Raw genomic sequence first — 17,933 nt, 5'->3', positions numbered from 1 at the left:
TAAGAGGTGCCTGGCACACCTGTAATTCAGACCCAGGCTGTCTCTTACACCTCTGGGAACCAAAGCAAGTGGCTCCCTATGGAAACTTGGGATCAAATCCTTCTGCAGGAGCCAGAGGCAGCATCTGCTCCCACAATGTGCCCTCACAAGAGGAGCATCCTCTGTCCTCCTGCAGCTTCATGGCTGTCTGCTGTTTGTCCCTCATTATCAGCTACAAATAGCAGCTCCCTGTAAACAGGAGCTGCTGCTCCTCCATTGTGCTAATTCCATCTGGGACAGATACATCTGGCTGGCTGCAAGAGCTGGAGGTGCTGTGGTGAGGTAAGGGGATTCTGTAATTAAACACTCTCGTAATTTGCTGCTCTTCTATCTGTGCATGAGGGCAGCAGGGCTGCTCTGAATCCTGGCACTCCTGATTGCAGAGCTTGACTCTCTGACCTGGTGGATATTGCTTCTGGAGAGGCTTCACGGGCTGTTGGCAGCAGACACTTGTGGCCATCGCAGTGTTTATGGGCTCTGGTCCCCTCCCCACGTGCTCTGGCTGCTCTTTATGACCCAAAGTCCTGTGTTTTCAGCCCAGAGTTTGACCAGTGTGGCCTTGGCTGAGCTGTTCTTACCTCCTCCACCAATCCCAAAATCTCTGTGCTCACAGGTAGAGCTGTCAGCCAAGGAACTCCTTCTTGTCCTTTTCAATTATTCCAGGTCTTCCCACCCCTCTAAACACCTTTCTCAGCTTTGTAAACTCAAAGAAGGAGACCCTGCTCTCATCACAGCTGGAGAAGCTGAGCTCAGTTTGCAGCTGCCACCAAACAGCAGCACAAAGGTGCTGGAGGATAAATCCCAAGGGAAGAGTGAGCTCTGCACCCAGAGCCTGCCACGCCTGGACACTGATTCCACCCAAACCAGATTTATTCCCACTGGGAGTGTTATTTTTGAAGGGCACTCAGGTTGCTTGAGGGCTGAGTGGAGTCCAGCCCCCTGCAGCAGTATGGGAAATATATGTCCCCTTGTCCCTGGCATTTCTGTTCCTGCTAATAGTGCTGTTGGCCAACACTCTATCAGGGATAATGATATGGACTTCAGGCAATGCCATGTGATCGTTTTCCTCGTGGATCGATGCTCAGGTTGGCTCGGCAACACAACCACAGAGCACGGATGTCAGAGAGAGATGGGAGAGCAGTGCAAGAGAAAAGGAAGGTGGCAATTCCTGAAGGAATATGTGACTAATTGCTGTGCTTTGAATCCAGGGGATTTGAGAAATGTCTGTACAGAGGCTGATTAATTAGTGGTGATGTCATTCTACTGGCAATCCCAGGGCAGGCCAGCTGTAACATCACCTTTGGATGTAGATCTAATCCTCAACAGAGTGTTCTGCACTGGAGTGCATAATGTGGAGCTGCTTTAAGACAGCCACAGGGAAGCTGAAGAAACGCTGCCACTGTCAGGGCAGGGACAGGGAGTTTGCCCTTTTGTTTTGCAGTGTGACTGAGGAGCGTGGGTCCATGCCTGTCTGAGGGCGATCACTTGGACTTTCTGGGTCCTGGAGAAGTTGGAACTTCATCAGGTTACCCTGCTGCTCAGAAAAGCTTTCCTGCAGCATGCCCCTCCCTGGCCTCTTTGGCATCTGGAGACTGCTTTACTAAACCCCTCCACCCTCAAAAAAAATGGAAGGGGTGAAATTTTGCAGTTATATTGTGTTGGGCTGAATGCACGGCTGCCTTGCTGAACTTTATTGCCATGCCCTGCAGGAAAAAACTTGGATTTTTTCACTGAAAGGATGAATCTTTGCAGGCTGACAAAATGGCCCTTTGGTAAAAGCTTTCTCATCTGGGGACAAAGCTTCCACCATTCCTTCCTAATAGTGTTGAAGTAAAAAACATGGGAGGGCTTCTCTTCCTCCAATGGTCTGCCAAAGCCTTTTCTGCCTGGGGACTGCTTTGCTTTGTGGAAAAAGGTAGAAATAAGCAAAGGGCTTCTGTGGTTGTTGGGGTGAAGTAGAGCTAAACCTCCTCCTTCCCCCACAGCTCCTCTTCAGTGTCTTTTCTTCTCATAGGTTCTGCTTTCTTCCCACTTGATTTTTTTTCCCCCTCCTCTTTATATAATATTTTTCAATTTTGTTGTTGGCAGCTCCTCTGTTTCAGATCCTCTTCAAACTTAATTAATGTGCTGCTTATTCCCTCTTCCAGATCGGTAATTATTATATTTAATAAGACCAGATCTAGTCCTGATCTGTGCATTACCTCCTGCTATCTCAACCCTTTCCAGCTTGCCAGGATGTCACAGCTCACAGCAATGCAGCAGCACACCAGTGCATGCAAAAAGGTCAGAGGGGCTTCCTTGGCAAATAAAGAGCAAAAATACATCAGACCTAGGGAAACCCAGCTTGTGTTGTTAAAGAGAGGGTGGAAAGAGAAGCTGCTGGGGTGGTTCTTTCCCTGCAACAGTTCCTGACACGTTGGATGGATCCAGATTTGCAAATCCACAGAGCAAGGTCCCCTCTGCTGCTCCTGGTAGAACTGATGAGCCTGCTCCCTCTGTGGAACGGGACTGTGGGCTTCTGGAATTCAACAGAGCTCTTTCTTCCTTCTCTGCCTTCCTAATTATCATCTCTGCATCTGCTAATCGTCAGGTTTTCACCAAAATCTTGGTGGTTTGCACGCGGAGACATTTCCACTTATGGAAGAGGGGAAAACCCCCCTGTCCTGTGGACAGGCTCTGTCTGGGGCTCTTTGGGGACCTTTGAGATGCTCCACATCCCCAAACGCCGCCTCCATCGCCTCCTCCAGACCAGGGAAGCTATCTGGGGGTTGCACAGCTAATGCCTGATGCTTCCCACCGATCTTTTGTGCAAGAAAAGCAACAAAGTAGCCTGATTAACCGGGATTGAAGGAATTAAGACCGTGTTTGTGGAGATAGTGATCAATGAGGTCCCTTTTAACACACTTGTTACTCTGGGCTTCCTTTGATTGGCATTTCAGGAGCTACAGACCATAAATTACCTTGATGGATTCCCCTGTGCGCCTGAATTTAAAAGAGATGAGGCAGAGGGTTATTTTAGTTAATATTCCAGTGTGTGACTTGCCAGGTGGTGTGCAGCTTCTGCCTTGACTCATAACCTTTGTTCTTTCAGTTTTCCAGTCCTGTCCCACAGAAATAGCACTGCAGCTGCCCTTGAACCTGCCCCTGGGCTTTCTGTAGCTCCCATATTCCCTGACCCAAGAGTCCTCTCTGCCTGGACCATTCCTCCAACAGTTTATGCCTTGAGGAGGGAGCAAGTGCTGTGAGGCTGAGGCAGATTGATTACTGACACAAACTTTTGGCAGGACCTAGCAGCTACTCCCAGGAGACAAGCTGGGCTGCTGGCATGGAGAATTAGCTAAAGAATTGTTCCTGGGTGCATGTGGGTCCACTGGGGAAATTTTGGTGCCCCCCACTGCAGCCCATTAGCTCAGTGAAGTGAGAGGCTGCCTTCCTCGGATTAGAAAGCACTTGAGGATGTCATTTACTCAGGCAGATTTCCCAGCTGACTGAGCATTCTTATTCCACTAATTACAAATCAAGAGGGTGGTGTGTGCATTGGCTCCCAGACAGGAGGAGTCCTCCTCCCTAATGGTGGGGCTGGCTGGACTAGGGGAAGCTGAAGGGATCCTGACCATTATTATCCTCTCCCCTCCTATCAGCTGGAACAAAGTAAAGCTAACGCTGGTAAATCCTGCAAAATTTGGTGCTCAGAAGCTGCAGCATGGTGCTCTCTACGTTGCCTCTCTACGTCCAGCCCTGCAGGTGAATTCTGTCAGCACTGGGACTCACTCAGAGCCAGGACCCCAACTTTTCCTGGCTGCTGCTGTGGGGTCGCCAGAGTAGCCCAGCACCTCACGTGAAGGTGAATCATTGAACCTGAATCTTTGGTAGCTTTTGACCAATGTTGTCTTATTCAAACTGTTTTCAGCTGGTGGGGGAGGGAGAAGACATAGGAAAAGTGGCTGTTTTCAGCTTCCCAGTACTGAATGCTGGGGGGCTTTGGGATGTGGAGTTGAAACCATACAGCTCAACCAGCTTCAGGGCTGTTCTGGATCACACAGCTCGGCCTGTTGTGAGCATTGCTGCTTTGGGGGAAGTTACAGCATCTCTTTTCTCATTTGGAGTGTCCCTGGGTCTGTGTTTTCCTACTTGGCTGAGGCAGGCTGCATTTCCAGAGGCTCCACATCCCACTGCCAGGCACTGAGAGAAGCCGAACATCTGCCTGGCTCCGTGCCCCGTGGTGCTTCCTCCCGTGCAGAGCTGTTCTGCTCTGCCACCAAATGCACAACTGCCCTGGCTGTTTTTCTGTGACCTGTTTGCACCAAAAACCCCCTCCTGAAGCAGGCAGGCCCTGGGAGAGCGCTGATGATCGTTTGTACATACATTTGTATGTATGCTGTACATTTGTAGTCACAGCTCCAGCTGGATCCTCCAAGTGCTGTGCCAGGGAGGAGTTCCTGGGACCCACAGCCTCGTGCCTGCCTCGGTGCCGGCCCAGTTCTGGCAGCAAACTGGTGCTGGGGTGTCTAATGGTGTGACTGATTGTGTTCCAGAGAGTGGGAGTCTCCACCAGTGTGGGGGAAGTTAGAGAAGGCCAGGAGCTGGACTGATGGCTAAGCCAGCCCTGTGTAGATGGTGCAGCATGAGGACCTGTGGGCATAACAGGAGAGTCTTGGGGCTCTGAAGTGATCTTTTTTGGAGCCTTTCTGCCAGAATGAGGCTACCACACAAACCATTTCTGAGAATGATGCCTTAAGTTTTTAGTTTTTATATTTTTCAGGTCCTGTACTGCATTAGTGAATAACTCTGAACTCCATACAGAGTGTTAGTGAGCTCTCTTCACAGTTTGGTCAGACAGAACAATCCTTCCAGGCCTGAGAGCCAAGGTCACCATCACAGCCTTAAGCCCCAAAAAGTATAAACAAAAGTGAATTGAGGGGAAGCAAACTGGGGGAATGTGACTTCATTATTTGAAACTCTAATTGGACAATTAACATCTGATATGCAAACAGACTAAACTTATATCTGCCAAAAAAACTCCTGACCATCGTGACTCGTGCACCTTGGGTGTAGCCTTGGAGGCTTTTGCACTGCCCAAGGTGTACCTGTTAAAGGCCTTTAATAAATACCCACTTTATTCTTTTAACTCTGGTCTAGGTAGCCATTCTTGGCATCAAAAAGTTCCTCCTTTCATTAACCACTGAGCTGTTGGGTCAGCCTCAGCTTCCATGAGGGTGGCTCCAGCAGCCAGGGCTTGGAGTGGCCTGGCCCTTGCAGCCACCTTAATATCATGAAGAGCTCTCATTCCCTGGGTCTCTGCTGGGTTTTTTTCAGTTAATTAGAGCTGATAAAGCCCACTGGCTGTTAGGCATTGCCTCAGTATTCCTGTGCTCCCTGTAAACTTCACCAAATATGACATCTGAATCTTTCCAGGGACCATGGCAGTGTGGTGACATTTAGAGCTCTTGTTAAAACAGCAGGTTCAGCTGAGGTCTTTGGGAATCTTCTGCTCTGCTGCTGACAGGCTCTTTCCACAACCACACTGCATGGGTGACTCTGCTGCTTGATGGAGGGGATCCTGAGATGGCTGTTTGGAGAGAAATAAGCTCAGAGTACAGATGTGGTAGGTCCTGAGTGCACCAGAGCTCACTCTTCCTTGGGGATTTATTCTCCTGATGGCTTTTGCACCCAAAGCTCAATAGCATTTTTATGCCAGAAGGCTGCTGATATAAACTGAGCTCAGTTTATCAGGCTGTGATGGAGGGGAGGGAAGACACGGTGTCACATATTGTGTGAAACATGAACAGAGGGCATTTTCCAAACGCTTCAGCTGGCATTGTCAACCCCAGCAATTTTTAGTGTGAACCTTCTCATAGCTGGCCCTGTTTCAAGTTCTAGGTTTTGGCTCTACGCCACTCGATTCCTTCTGAATAAAAATTGAGTTCACAGCTTTGTGGGTGCAGAGAAAAACTTGGAAGGACCCTGGATCAGAAAAAGCCAAGCACAAACAGGGACTAAAAGCCAGCCTTCATAAGCACTTAATTTAGGTGTTGGGTATCTAAATTGTTTAAGAATATTTGGAGTTGACAAGCATGTGCAACATCAGAAATAGAAATGCTGAGGCATCGAAAACCTTATGACTCCACAGGGGGATCTTTGAACTGATGCTGTTGTTGTAGCTGCAGAACAGAAAACAAGGAATATGTGAACAGGTCTTTCTCTCCAGGTTTATTTTTGCTCTTGCCAAGGGACTGCAGGACAAATACTGTCTCTTTCAGGCCCATTAGCTTTTATGAATTTGTTCCACTGCCAGCACATAGCTTTTGAATTTCGAGACAGCTCCCCCTGCTAAAAGAGCTCTGGTACTTCTCCGTGTAGTTGGACCTGGCTTCTGGAGATTTGGATGGCATGTTTTGTCATAGAAACAAGACTCCAGCTCTCTGCTTTACCAGGATCTGCCTAGACACAGCCCTTGAGCTCTGCAGTGCCTCACAGGAAGGGATTTTTAGCTCTGTGAGGTGTTGTCTGGGTATGCATGTTGAGCATCTGTGTGAAATAAAAATTTACAGCCATCCTGATGGTCATTGCTGGGTTTCCTTGGGCATGCCTGAGCTGTTGTTAAACCCTCAGATACACTGGAACCCTCATCTAAGGCAACAAAGATTGTGGTCTTGTGTAGAAACACTGCAAGCATCCCTCAGGATTATATATCAGTAGATACATCAATCAGTTCCTCTCAGGGAATGTGGAAAGGAGAGGAATAAAATATCTTTTCCACTAGTGCATGTTTGGTTGTGGATTGTGAGTGACCTCAGTTTAGCTACTGGATGGCTGTGCCTTAGCCCATCACCTTCCCACCAGCACAGTCCCAACAGCTTCTGAAAATGGTAATTTTTCTCGCTTACTTTGCCAGGCTGCTTCTTCAGTTGCCTGAACTTCTGGTGGCAAGAGCCACTTTCGTATTTGTCTTGCCAGGATTTAGTCCCAGCACTATCAGGTGCTTGGAATTTATGGATGGAGTGACAATCTGCATAACACGTGGGATGCAAAGCAAAAGCTCTCTCCATTTTCTGAAGTTTAGATGGGGGAAGAAAGAACAGGTTTTGCTGTGTGTTTGAGAGGGTGAAAGGAGCATGTAGCCCCTTCCCATGAGGAGAAGATGTGTGGGGGAAGTCTGTTCTTGTGGGGACCAACAGATTGTAGTCACCTGCTTTGAGCTGTGCTGGGCTAACACATTTCTTGAGCATTTTAGTGGCTTTTGTCCCCTCAGGGCAAGCTTTGAGGGCTTCACCATGGTCATGGAGGGCAGCAGTTGCCTTCCCAAGGGGAAGGAGATTGTCCCTTTCTCCCTCAGCCCAGTGCTGTTTTGGGGGGTGTCCCTGCACTCTGCCCAAGGGCAGCAGAGCTCCAGCTCCGTGCTGGTTCGTATGGGTGGCTCCAAACCTCCAGCTTGCGGATGCTGCCTCTTTGGATGGATATTAGACTTTGCTTGAGGGGTGAAAACGTGGTGCTACAGATGGCAAACAGCAGCCCCAGCTGGAGGCTGGGACAGTGGCATCCGGGGCGAGCCGTGACCCCGAGTCCGACCGGGGATGAAAGAGGGTGGCAGATTTATGGCAGAGAGGAGCCGGGGGTCTCTCCGAGTGGAGCTGGAGGCGAGTTGCCATGGAGATGGGCTAATAAAGCACCGGCAGCAGCCGGCTCTGACGCTGCTCCGGTTGCAAAGAGCAGGCGGGTGGGGAGAAGGGGCAGCTGCCACGTGGGGATGGAGAGAGAGAGAGAAGGTGACACCAGGAGAGCAGGACAAGAGTTTGGTCTATAAGGCTGTCGAGCTGTCCCTGAGTGCTTTCAGAGTGGAAGGGAATGGGAGAAAAGAGCTTTCCTGTCCCAGCTCTTTGGGTGCTCCTTGGCGGTGAGTGACCAGCAGCTTCCAGGGAAAGGAACATCTTTGTTCTGGCCGCCTGTCTGCAGGCTGGCTGCTTCCCCTGGCAGCAGGAGAGGGCTCCAAAGTGGATGTCAGCTTGCAGGGAACCCCTCACACAGGACTGGCACAAAGAACTCGGCTGTGCCCAGCACTGGGTCCTGTTTTCTCCACGTGCCAGCTGCTCCATGCCAAGGCGAGTGCCCGAACAGGACATTTGTAACTGCAGTGCCCTCCCCGTGTGATGATCTCTGATCCTTGGAGCGGCTCTGTGCCTCCCAGTGCCCCTGTGGGAGGTGTTACTGGGGCGCGTCCCTCCCAGCACGCTGCCCTGCTGCCTTTCAGTGCTGGGGAAGGTCAGCTGTGCCCTGGCTCAGCCCTTCCCTGCGACAGAACTGCAGCCAGCTTCCTTGGATGCTGGCTTTGGGTGGGAAGAACGGCCTGGACTTGCCCCCAAGAGCTGTGTGTCCTGGAGGTTTGCTGCACATCCCTAAGCTCTTGCTCCAGCCTGCACCTTCAGAGTGGACCCTCCTGCTTTGCTGTTGAAGGGCTCAAATCTGCAATTCCATTCTGTTCAAGGGCATTGCAGCATGGACCTGAAAGCAAGCAGACTTTTATTCTGGCTTGTTGAGCAGGTTGATGGGAGGGAAACGCTTTGCTAATTATTAGCAAGGTATTCCCAGGCTACTGAACTTCCATTGTAAGAGATTACTCTTCAATAATATAGTGACAGCCACATTTTAACCTTGATCACCATAAGAAAGGTTTTGCTCAAAGCCAGGAGCTCCTGGACTGTGCCAGAGTTCAACGAGATGTTCCAGCAGGTAAAGGCAGAAATGGAGAGGTTAGATAGTTTAAAAAAGAAATTAAAAGCCTTACGATGGAGAGATGCATTAAAAGATAATTGCTTACAGGTTTCACAAGATGTTTTTATGTCTCTTAAATTGATGAATGTATCCACAGGGGCTGATAGTCTTAATGAAGGGTTACCTTTACTTCTGAATAGAGCAGAGATCAAAGCAATTACAACTAGGTATTGATAACACTACCCATACCCCCAGAGAAAAGGTTGTCTAAAATTGGACTTCTTAAGCTACCTAATGCCTGCTTCCCTGGCCAAAGCCTTTTCCTTCCATCCTGACAGCATCCCCTGTTGTCCAAACTCCTCCTGTGCTACTGCTGGATAGCCCTGATGTCTTTAATTCCATCATCATGCACTGTCCAGATGGTGGGAGCACTCACTTCCCTTATGGGTCAGCTGGTTTTCTGCACTGGCTGGGATAAAGGAAGATTTCCACAGCCTCCCTTGATGTCTCTGCAAGGCTAACAGGTGGGGTGAGAAAATCATGAGGGGCATGAAGATTTTTGGCATCTCTGGCACAGCCTCTCTACTCCAGGAGGGCTTTGACTGGTGGATATTTTGATTAATGGTTTGGCAGCTGGAAGCAAACCTTGCTGTGGTGCCCAGGTGCTCTGCCAAGGATTTGCAAGAACTGATTATGGTGTGGATCAGCACATCTGGAAGGGCAGAAAGGGTTACAAAGTGCTATCCACAGACCTCCTAGTTTGGGAAGTGCCTCTTTCTTAGGTGCTCTGTTCTTAGCACCTCATTGTTCATCTGGTGCTTTCTTTTCTCTCTGACTCCAATTGGTCCCTTCCCCACCTTTGTAAGAACCTGGCCTGTGCTGTGGCTACGAGGGGAGTGATCCAACTTGATTTTTAGATTCTTGGGAAAGCCCTTCCAATAAAGGGCCTTATGCCCAAGACTTGTTCAGGCTGCTGGCAGTGTCAGAGACCTCTGAGCAGGGGAGGCAGCATTTGGTGAAGGCATCTTAGGGCAGAGTGAGAGATGTTGCTCCTGGGGAAGTGTGTGTGCCTGTTGCTTGTGGAAGAACAGGCCTCAAAGAGAAGCATGCTTTTCACTGCCTCTGACTGTTAGCAGTACTTAAATGTGTAAATCTTGGAATGTTCTTCAATACAAGCCATTTAAAATCCTGAGTCACTTCTGTCTCCGGATATGCCTATCTCACTGATTCTGTTTCATGCCTCTTCTCATATCCAAGGCAGCTCATGCCAGCAGCTGAATCAGTTTGGAAAAGAGGAAGAACAAGTATTAGGATGATTTCTGCTTTCAGCCTCAAGGCTCTCGATGTCCTTGAGCAGGCCAGGTCCCCTGTCTGGGTCTGGCCATCCTGGTGTATTCTCCAGTGAAGCACACCTGCCAGTGGGCCAGATCCTTGGGGCTTTTAGCTAAGGGAATGGCTGTGCCTTGGGACTCCCTCTGGGCTCTTCCCTGTTCCCTTGCCAACACTCTTTTGTTCACAAGCATATAAATGAGGAACAAAAGAGGTGGCTTGAAGGAAACGTGGATGTAAGCAGGAACTCTGTGTGAAGAACTATGGCCATACTGTGTTGCTCACACGGCTCTTCCTTAGCTGACCATGCCCTGAGTAGGACACTGGATTAGCTGCTGATGTCCTGAAATCTCTTCCAATAAGAGTTTTCCTATGATCCTATGATTTGTCCTAGTTTTGGAGACCAGCAAAAAGCTTCTCTGCTGGCATGCACACACAGCTGTCTTCTTGAGTGATGCTTTATTATGGCAGGAGGAATTCAATGCAGAAACAGAGTTTTTTAAAATGGCAACAGCCCTACACCATGTACTGGGTGCTGTCATTCATGTGTGAACAGTCTAAGGACAATTAAAATGTTGGCTGTCCACACGAGATCTGTAAAGTAAGGTCTCTGCTGCTCAGGCAAAATATTTTGCAGAGGACAGAAAAGAAAAACTTGAAGGTCTTTCTGCTACTGCAAAATTGTCCTGTGAGTATTTAATCTCCATTGTCTGGGGTTGGATGTAATGTTGAGGACTGGAGAAACTTATCTTGATTAGGGTTTGTGGTGGTTCAGAGCTCCTGTAAGTGAGCCAAGTGCTGCAGTAACACTAAAGATGCTTCCTGATCTGGTCTAAAACATGGCAGATTTGATTGTGGGGGCAGTGACCATTTTTTCTTCGAGATGTTGGCCTTCAGATCTTGTGAGGTCCTCAGGTCTTGCCTGTGGATGCTGCCCAGCAGAGAAAAGCAGAACTCTGCTGGCATTTAACCTGCTGCTTACAGATACTCTGGGATACATGGGTTAGTAAAGACAATCCTCAGACCACAGGGAGATGAAATTTGGCTTTGAAAGAGATATGAGGTTCTCTTCCTACTGTCCAGGAATGCCATGATAAATACTCCTATCTCACCAAAGTCAGAATGGCTGTGGTCTGCAGGGATGACGTAGAACCGTGATTGCCCCTAACTTTCTCCTGGAAGCAAGAACTGGGTCATTTTCTAATACCTCAATGCAGAGAACTGACAGTTAAATTGGATTTAATCACCCATGCCTTGAGGGCCCTTGTCCTGAAGTATGTTTCCGTGTTACTTTAAGTATTCAAAACCAGGAGTATTTTATGGAGGAGATCCGGGGGGGTCAGCAGTGCCTGCAGTGATGCTCACCCCGCACCCTCAGTGATGGAGGGCTGGTTCTGTACCTCGGAGTCAACTGCGGCTGAGCAGGGAGAGCTCTGCAGGGACAATATATTTTGAGTGTGCCTCACTGTCAGCTTTCGCCTTCCCAGCTTCGCTGCCGTGTGGCTCTGCGAAACCTCCCCGAGCCCAGCCAGCTCTGGCCAGCCCTTCCTCTGGGATCCCTGCGATTCCACACCGCTTCTGCCCCTGCCTCCGCTGCCTACTCCTTGCTGCATTTTAACCTCTTTTCCTCCTCTCCCCTTCCCCGCGTTCGTTCCCCTCTGCCTATCGTTTTATTGCGATAGAAGCCTCGGCAACCCCAAGTTGTGGGCCAAACTTCCCTGCCCCGGGATTCGGCCAGGCCTGGCAGCGTGGAGGCAGCTTGGGGTGCTGCCCACCTCCTCGCAGGAGCATCAGCGCCTCCAGGAGCTCCCCCCTTCAACAGGTAGGGAGCAGCCAGCCCCGCTCTGCTCATCCTCCGGCGCCGAAAGGATGGCGGTGCTCTGAGGCCGGGGCTGGGCGGAGGACCCCGGAGCATCCATCGCTCGGGGAGGTGGCCCCAAACCGGGGCAGCGACGGCGACCCATCCCCGCTGCCTACGCCGCGGGGCGGGCGGCTCGGCACAAAGCGGGTGGGTAAACCCTCCTCCGGGGCGCGGGGAGAAGGAGGAGGAGGAGGAGGAGGAGGAGGAAGGCGGGGGGATGCTGCTCCCCTCCCTCCTTCGCTGTCTGCCTCGCTCGCCGCGGCCGGAGCAGCGCGCAGGCGGCACTGGCAGCCCCGGCCGGGCGGCACGGCGGGCTGGGGCGCGGAGCCCAGCGCAGCGCTGCGGAGCCCAGCGGGCTCCGGCCGCCCCCCGAGCCCCCGAGCCCCCGCCGGGGCAGCCGGTGAGTGCGGGCGGGTGGGCGGCGGGCGCGTCCCCACTCCCCCGGGGCTCCCCGAGCATCCCCGGCGGAGGAGGAGGCGGGGAGCAGCGCGGAGCAGGGCAGGGGATGGGATGGGGCTGCCGAGGGCTGCGCTGGTCCCTGGGTATTGTCTGGGGCTCGGCGGACAATAGGCGGAGGGATGAGGGAAGCGGGGGTTCGGCCGGGCGGGTTCGGAGCATCCCTGATCCCGCGGCAACTCCCGCGCGTGTCGGTCCGGAGCGCAGCCGTGCCCCGGTGCTCCCCGCCCGGCATCCAGCCCGCCCGCCTGGCACCGCCGGCTGGACCACGGGGAGAGCGACTGCGGGCAGAAATGCCAGGAGGAGGACAATCCTGAGCCCCCCACGGGCTGGAGCCGGACCGGCAATGCAGGGGAAGGGCTGAGCGAGGAGAAGGGTGTAGTAAAGCAAAGTCAAATTTCCCCCGGAATCCTGCTGCCAGGCCTAATGGGCACAGATGTTGTGTTGGGCTGGGGAGGGAAAGGAGTTGTGGGGGCTGCGGTTTCTGAGGCTGGTATGAGGGGACAGGGGAAAAGAGGTCTAGGTCTTTTCTCCTTCTCCCAGAGTTACTAGGACTGAGATATGGATCATTAAAAAGGAATAGCCTAAAGCAATTAAGTGGCAGAGTCCCCACTGCAACACTTATCCATTGTTCCTCGCTCTGCCTTCTGCCAGAATGGTTCTCGCCTGGACAAGAGAAGTACAATTGAACAAATAGTTCATTTCCCTGGCCAATTGCATCTATAGTGTCTCCCTCGAATCTGCCACTGACTGGCTGCAAATGCAGCAGCGTCCCCAGACAGAAGCAGAGAACCAGGACCCTCTGGTGAGATTCCCGCTGCTGTGGGCTGGCAGGAGCAGCTCCCAGTGGCTGCTCACCCGGGTTGTCCTGATGGCAACAGCAGAGCAGGTTTGCTCCTTCACCTCACCATCCCCTTAGTGCCCTTCTGGGGAGAGCAAAGAAGGAAACCAGCAGGTGCTGAGGCAGGACCAGCCCACAACTAGAAGATGCTATTTGTGGTTCAGGCAAGTCTTCTCCTTTATGTAGTCTGTCTCTTAACTTTTCCCTTACCCTGGAGGATGCGGGATTTTGAGGGGTTTTGAGGTGATGCTGTTTCGGTGGAGTTTGGCCAGCCTGTCCTTCAGCCTGTGCCCGTGGTGCCCGGGTGCCCCGCAGTGCACAGAGGCAGCAATGCTGGAGCCTGACCCTGCTGCTCCTTTCCGAGAGAGCTCCGAGCAGCTGGAGGGAGGGATTGCAGCTGCACCTGGGGCCTCGGCACACGCCCGCCTGGAGGCTGCTGTGTCCTTTCCCCTGGAATCTCCTCCTGGCTCTCCTGGAGGCTGCTGTGTCCTTTCCCCTGGAATCTCCTCCTGGCTCTCTGTGTGCAGCCAGTCCCGGTGTGTGGAGAGGCACAGATGCATTGTCTGCACTGCTGCCAGACACCCTCGGCACGGGGGGACTGCTGCTTTTCCTCGCTTTGGAGCTTCTTATCACAAGTCTGCATCGTGGAGCTTTTCTCCTTCTGTTCTTTCTCCTTTCCTCTCCCTTTGTCTGTAGACTGCCACCTGTCCCACTTCACTCAGCTTCTCCTTCGCCTTTTCCTGCTTAATGTGTTCTTTCACCTCAGTTTCTTTTTGTCTGAGTAGACCATGTCCTCTTCAGCCTGCCTCTCTCAACACTGGAGACAGAGGCCAGCCCCTCATCTCAGTCAGAGTATTCCTGCCAACTGTTTACAAAAAGTAGCACAATACCCAGGCTGAACACTGACATAATTACATACCCAGCCAGAGAGTGTAGTAAATAATCCAGCTTTTCAGGCTTTTGCCCAGTGGTGAGTCTTTTGCCATCTCCTCTGCCCATGGGCTAAATGTATTATACTTGGCTTGCATTTACTCATATTCTGGAATCACGGAGTCAGCGCAGCCGTGTGTGGATCAGAGGGGATGTACAGGGATGCCTTGCACCATCTACACTCCCCATGCCTGAGTGCACTGTGTGTCTCAATCTGCTCCTGGGGCCAGGCTCTGACACTCGTGCTGGGCTCCTGCAGGCACTGCCAGGGCAGGGATGGCTTCTGAGGTGTGGAGATTGTTCCATCAGCAAGGGAAAGATGGCTCTGGGGTGAAGGTTAAAAGTGCCAGCAAAAACCCCGGGGTTTGGTGCACAGTGTTTGCACTGCTGGCCAGTTTTCCAGAGGTTGGTGTGTACATGGAATTGCAGACACACGGAATCGTGGATATTGTCAGCACGGTTGTATTTCCAGTTGTGATTGTGAGCCTGAGTCTGTCTGCAGTTGCTTTGATTGTGAGTCAGTCTGTCTGCAGTTGCAGTAGCTGTGAATCAGTGTCTGCCTGTAATTATGTGGGTGAATCAGTGTTGGCTTGTTACACTATGAGTGCAAACGGTTTCCCATAGCAGTTGTGGGTGTGAATCACTCTACAGTCCCTCTGGATGTGTTTTTGAGTAGAGAGATGCAATACTTGGATTAATTTTGTTTTGATGAGGAAAAACTGTCAAGCTGGTTCTCATTTTGGAAAATTAAAGCTGGTTTGGGAGTTGGGCACAGACCTTATTTCTTCGTTACCAGCAGAACAACTTACCAAAGAAATCCACTTTAAGGCTTGCTCCCAAGGTTTACATGTTGATCTAAACGTTTAATTTCTTTGCTTGGTGCCTCTGCTTTCCAAGTGTCTTCTGCTGGCGTCCCTTGCAGAGCTGCAGCCAACACATTCGATAACCATCACGTGTGCCTCGTACCTTGTGTGTGTGGCAGATTCACGGGAAGGTTGTTTATGGCTTGTGCAGTGCCTGTGTGTTTGCAGGGACGAGCCAGCGTGTGCCTCTTGGCTAGGTGAGCACAAACATTTCCGTGCTCAGGAGTCGAGGACTGTGTGGTTCCTCTGCCTCGCTGCGAGCCAGGGCTGTTTCTCTAAGTAGGTGGCAAATAGCAAGTTGGATTCAGGTGGATGGAGGTGCTGCTGCCTGTTTCTTGGTCTCTGATTTCTTTAAAACACTGTAGCAGCTTCTGGCCTTCAGCAGCGTCTGTACAGCACCAGCCAGCGCTGAACTAGAGGCAAGCTGGAGAAATCCGGGCGACCTCAGGTGATGGAAGCAGAGCACGGGGCTGGATCCAGGCTCCCAAAGGCAGCCTGGCCCTGTGCTGGCTGGTGCAGGGAGAGCTCGGAGCTGGCAGGGCTGGGCTGCTGAACTGGGTGTCTGTGCCTGCACTGTGCAGCGCACACGGCCGTCCCAGCGAGCTCATTTCAGAACAAAGGGATGCAAACAACCTGGGAAGCGAGGGGATGTGAGACAGGGGTCTGGTGAAACACCACAGCGTCTCACTCAGCCATTTCTGGCCTTCCAGATGAACTCTGGCTGCTCATTGCTGCCCCTGCCCTCAAATGAAGAGCTCTTTTTGTTCCAGGGGTCCCTCCTTTTTCGGCTGGAGTGATTGAGAACTGAAGAAAACCCTCCCCAGCAGGGACACAGGGCAGCGTGTGCCTCGTCTGTGTTTATTGCTGCTGCACTGAGCACTTGCTGGCTGCTGTCTCTGCGGAGAGAGCTTGGAGCTTTGCTCAAGGAAGCATTAAAGAGGCACAGCAGTGGTCACCAGAAGCCTGGTGTGCTCACAGAGGGTCAGAGACAGCTGGACAGAGCCCAGCCCGTGAAGGCTGGATGATTCTGCAATCCTTGATGGGTCTTGAAGGACCTCTCTTGTTGCCTGGGACCTGTTTTGGAGAGGCTCCAGTGCAATGTGGAAGGGTTTTAATGAGCTTCTTGTGCTGTGCAGGTGCTGCAGAATTTGGGGGTAAATATGCAGGTGTTGTGAGGTCACAGTGCTGTGCTTGGCTGTGCTGCCGTGCAGGTGGGCAGATGGTGCTTGACACCACCAGGGTCTGGATCACCCTCTTCTTCCTGCACAGAAGTGCTTTGATCTGGGCTTTTGGGCTGAGGCTGCCTCTTCTTCCCAGTCTGATTTCCATCTGGCTCCCAGCATCAGCTCCTCACTGCGCAGCCCTCCCTGAGGTACCTGACTTGACAAAAGATGTGCAGCTGCTGCAGGTCCTGGGGGCTGAGTGGGAGCTGTCAGTGCTCTGCACCCCTCCAGCTGATGCCCCTGGTGTCCATGCATAGCATGTGGGGATGCTGATCCAACGACACCACAGGTGGACAGCATCTCTGGTTGCAGTGCTGGGGCAGATTTGTCCTTTGGGCTGCTTCTGAATGCTATCTGCATGGTGAGACTATTGCTGAGTGAATCTGATGGTTCCCCTGGCTGTGCATCCTCCCAGGAGGCAGTAATTCAGTGAGATACTCATGTGACTCTCACAAACGTGCTCAGGTGGGTTTATGGACCTCTTCTGCCTTCATTTCTTTTCTGGTGCTTACAGTATTCCCCTCTCTGGCCGTTCTCTCAGGTGTTTTTGCAAACTTTCCCTTCCAGTCTTCACCTCCAGAGTTCTGTGTCTCTCCCTTGTCAGCAGTAAGTCTGTGCTAATCACTCTTTTCTAGGAAGGCACTTCGGAATATTTAATGGTTTCTAGAATAAGGATTTCTGGGAAGATCAGGCTCAGTGTGCCAAGTCAGGAGATACCCAATGTTGGCATAGTTACTAGGGTACCTTGCTGATTTGGAATTTCCAGCATTCCAGTACTTTTTTTGGTTTCCAGACTCTCTTCAGTGGGAAAAGGAAGGAAGGAAGGAAGGAAGGAAGGAAGGAAGGAAGGAAGGAAGGAAGGAAGGAAGGAAGGAAGGAAGGAAGGAAGGAAGGAAGGAAGGAAGGAAGGAAGGAAGGAAGGAAGGAAGGAAGGAAGGAAGGAAGGAAGGAAGGAAGGAAGGAAGGAAGGAAGGAAGGAAGGAAGGAAGGAAGGAAGGAAGGTTGGTTTTCCAATTTCTTGTTCACAGCACATCCAACAGGAAGACTGTATTTCCCTGGAGTGTCATTGTGCTATGGCACTCTGCAGATTGGACAGATTGTCTTGGAGAGGAGTGAGAATGCTTGTGAAGCCCCTAGGTGTGTGGTTATAAAGACACCTGACAAATTCCACGTGTTGTGAACTAGAAGTATCGCTGGATTCCAGCTGCAGACTGTCAGCAGGGCTCCTTGGAAAATCTGCATTGGATTCAGCTGTGGAGGGTACCAGCAACTGCACAATTAGTGCTGAGTGCATTTGCTAAGCGTGCCATTAAGGAGTGAGCAATGGACAGATGGAGGAAGGAAGAAGTGCAGGGCTGCTCTGAGCACACACCATCCCTCCAGACTCCATCTTGCACAGACACAGAGGAGAACCAGAAGCTCTGGGGAGATGTTCTTAAACTTCTATGGAAGAGGGGGGTCAGTCTAAAGAGTTGTACCATTATTTTCTGAGCTTGAAAATTTTGGCATTCTGAACTTTTTTCTTCATGGACACTGTACAGTTTTCCCTTCAGCAAGTCCTAGTGAGAGATTTGGGGTGTTTTTTTCATCTTTGAGGCTGTTAACAACCAATTAACATTCCTAAACCCTCGCTTGGTTACATGCAGTTAAATGCACGTTGCCTGCATCCTCCATCCCCTTTC

At 51.4% G+C, this 17,933-nt stretch overlaps 1 protein-coding gene across 5 annotated transcripts in view; it reads left to right on the top strand.

Annotated features, from left to right (window-relative positions):
• LOC106853776 (gamma-aminobutyric acid type A receptor subunit alpha3) overlaps positions 1-17,933 on the top strand; it is a 96,881-nt gene that overhangs the window by 11,850 nt on the left and 67,098 nt on the right. The window contains exon 1 of one of the 5 annotated variants that reach the window (XM_088173331.1): positions 11,556-11,899. The exons of 1 other annotated variant lie outside the window; for it this stretch is intronic. The gene's annotated coding sequence lies outside the window, so the exon portion shown is untranslated. Of the gene's footprint in view, positions 1-11,555; positions 11,900-12,066; positions 12,086-12,306; positions 12,339-13,157; positions 13,400-17,933 lie in introns of those variants that run through there. 3 more of the 5 variants (XM_088173333.1, XM_088173330.1, XM_088173332.1) reach the window with 3 other exon arrangements.

Source organism: Sturnus vulgaris, chromosome 14 (assembly GCF_052056855.1).
Source record: "Sturnus vulgaris isolate bStuVul1 chromosome 14, bStuVul1.hap1, whole genome shotgun sequence".
NCBI lineage: Eukaryota > Metazoa > Chordata > Aves > Passeriformes > Sturnidae > Sturnus > Sturnus vulgaris.
This window is presented reverse-complemented; position numbering and strand designations above follow the sequence as displayed.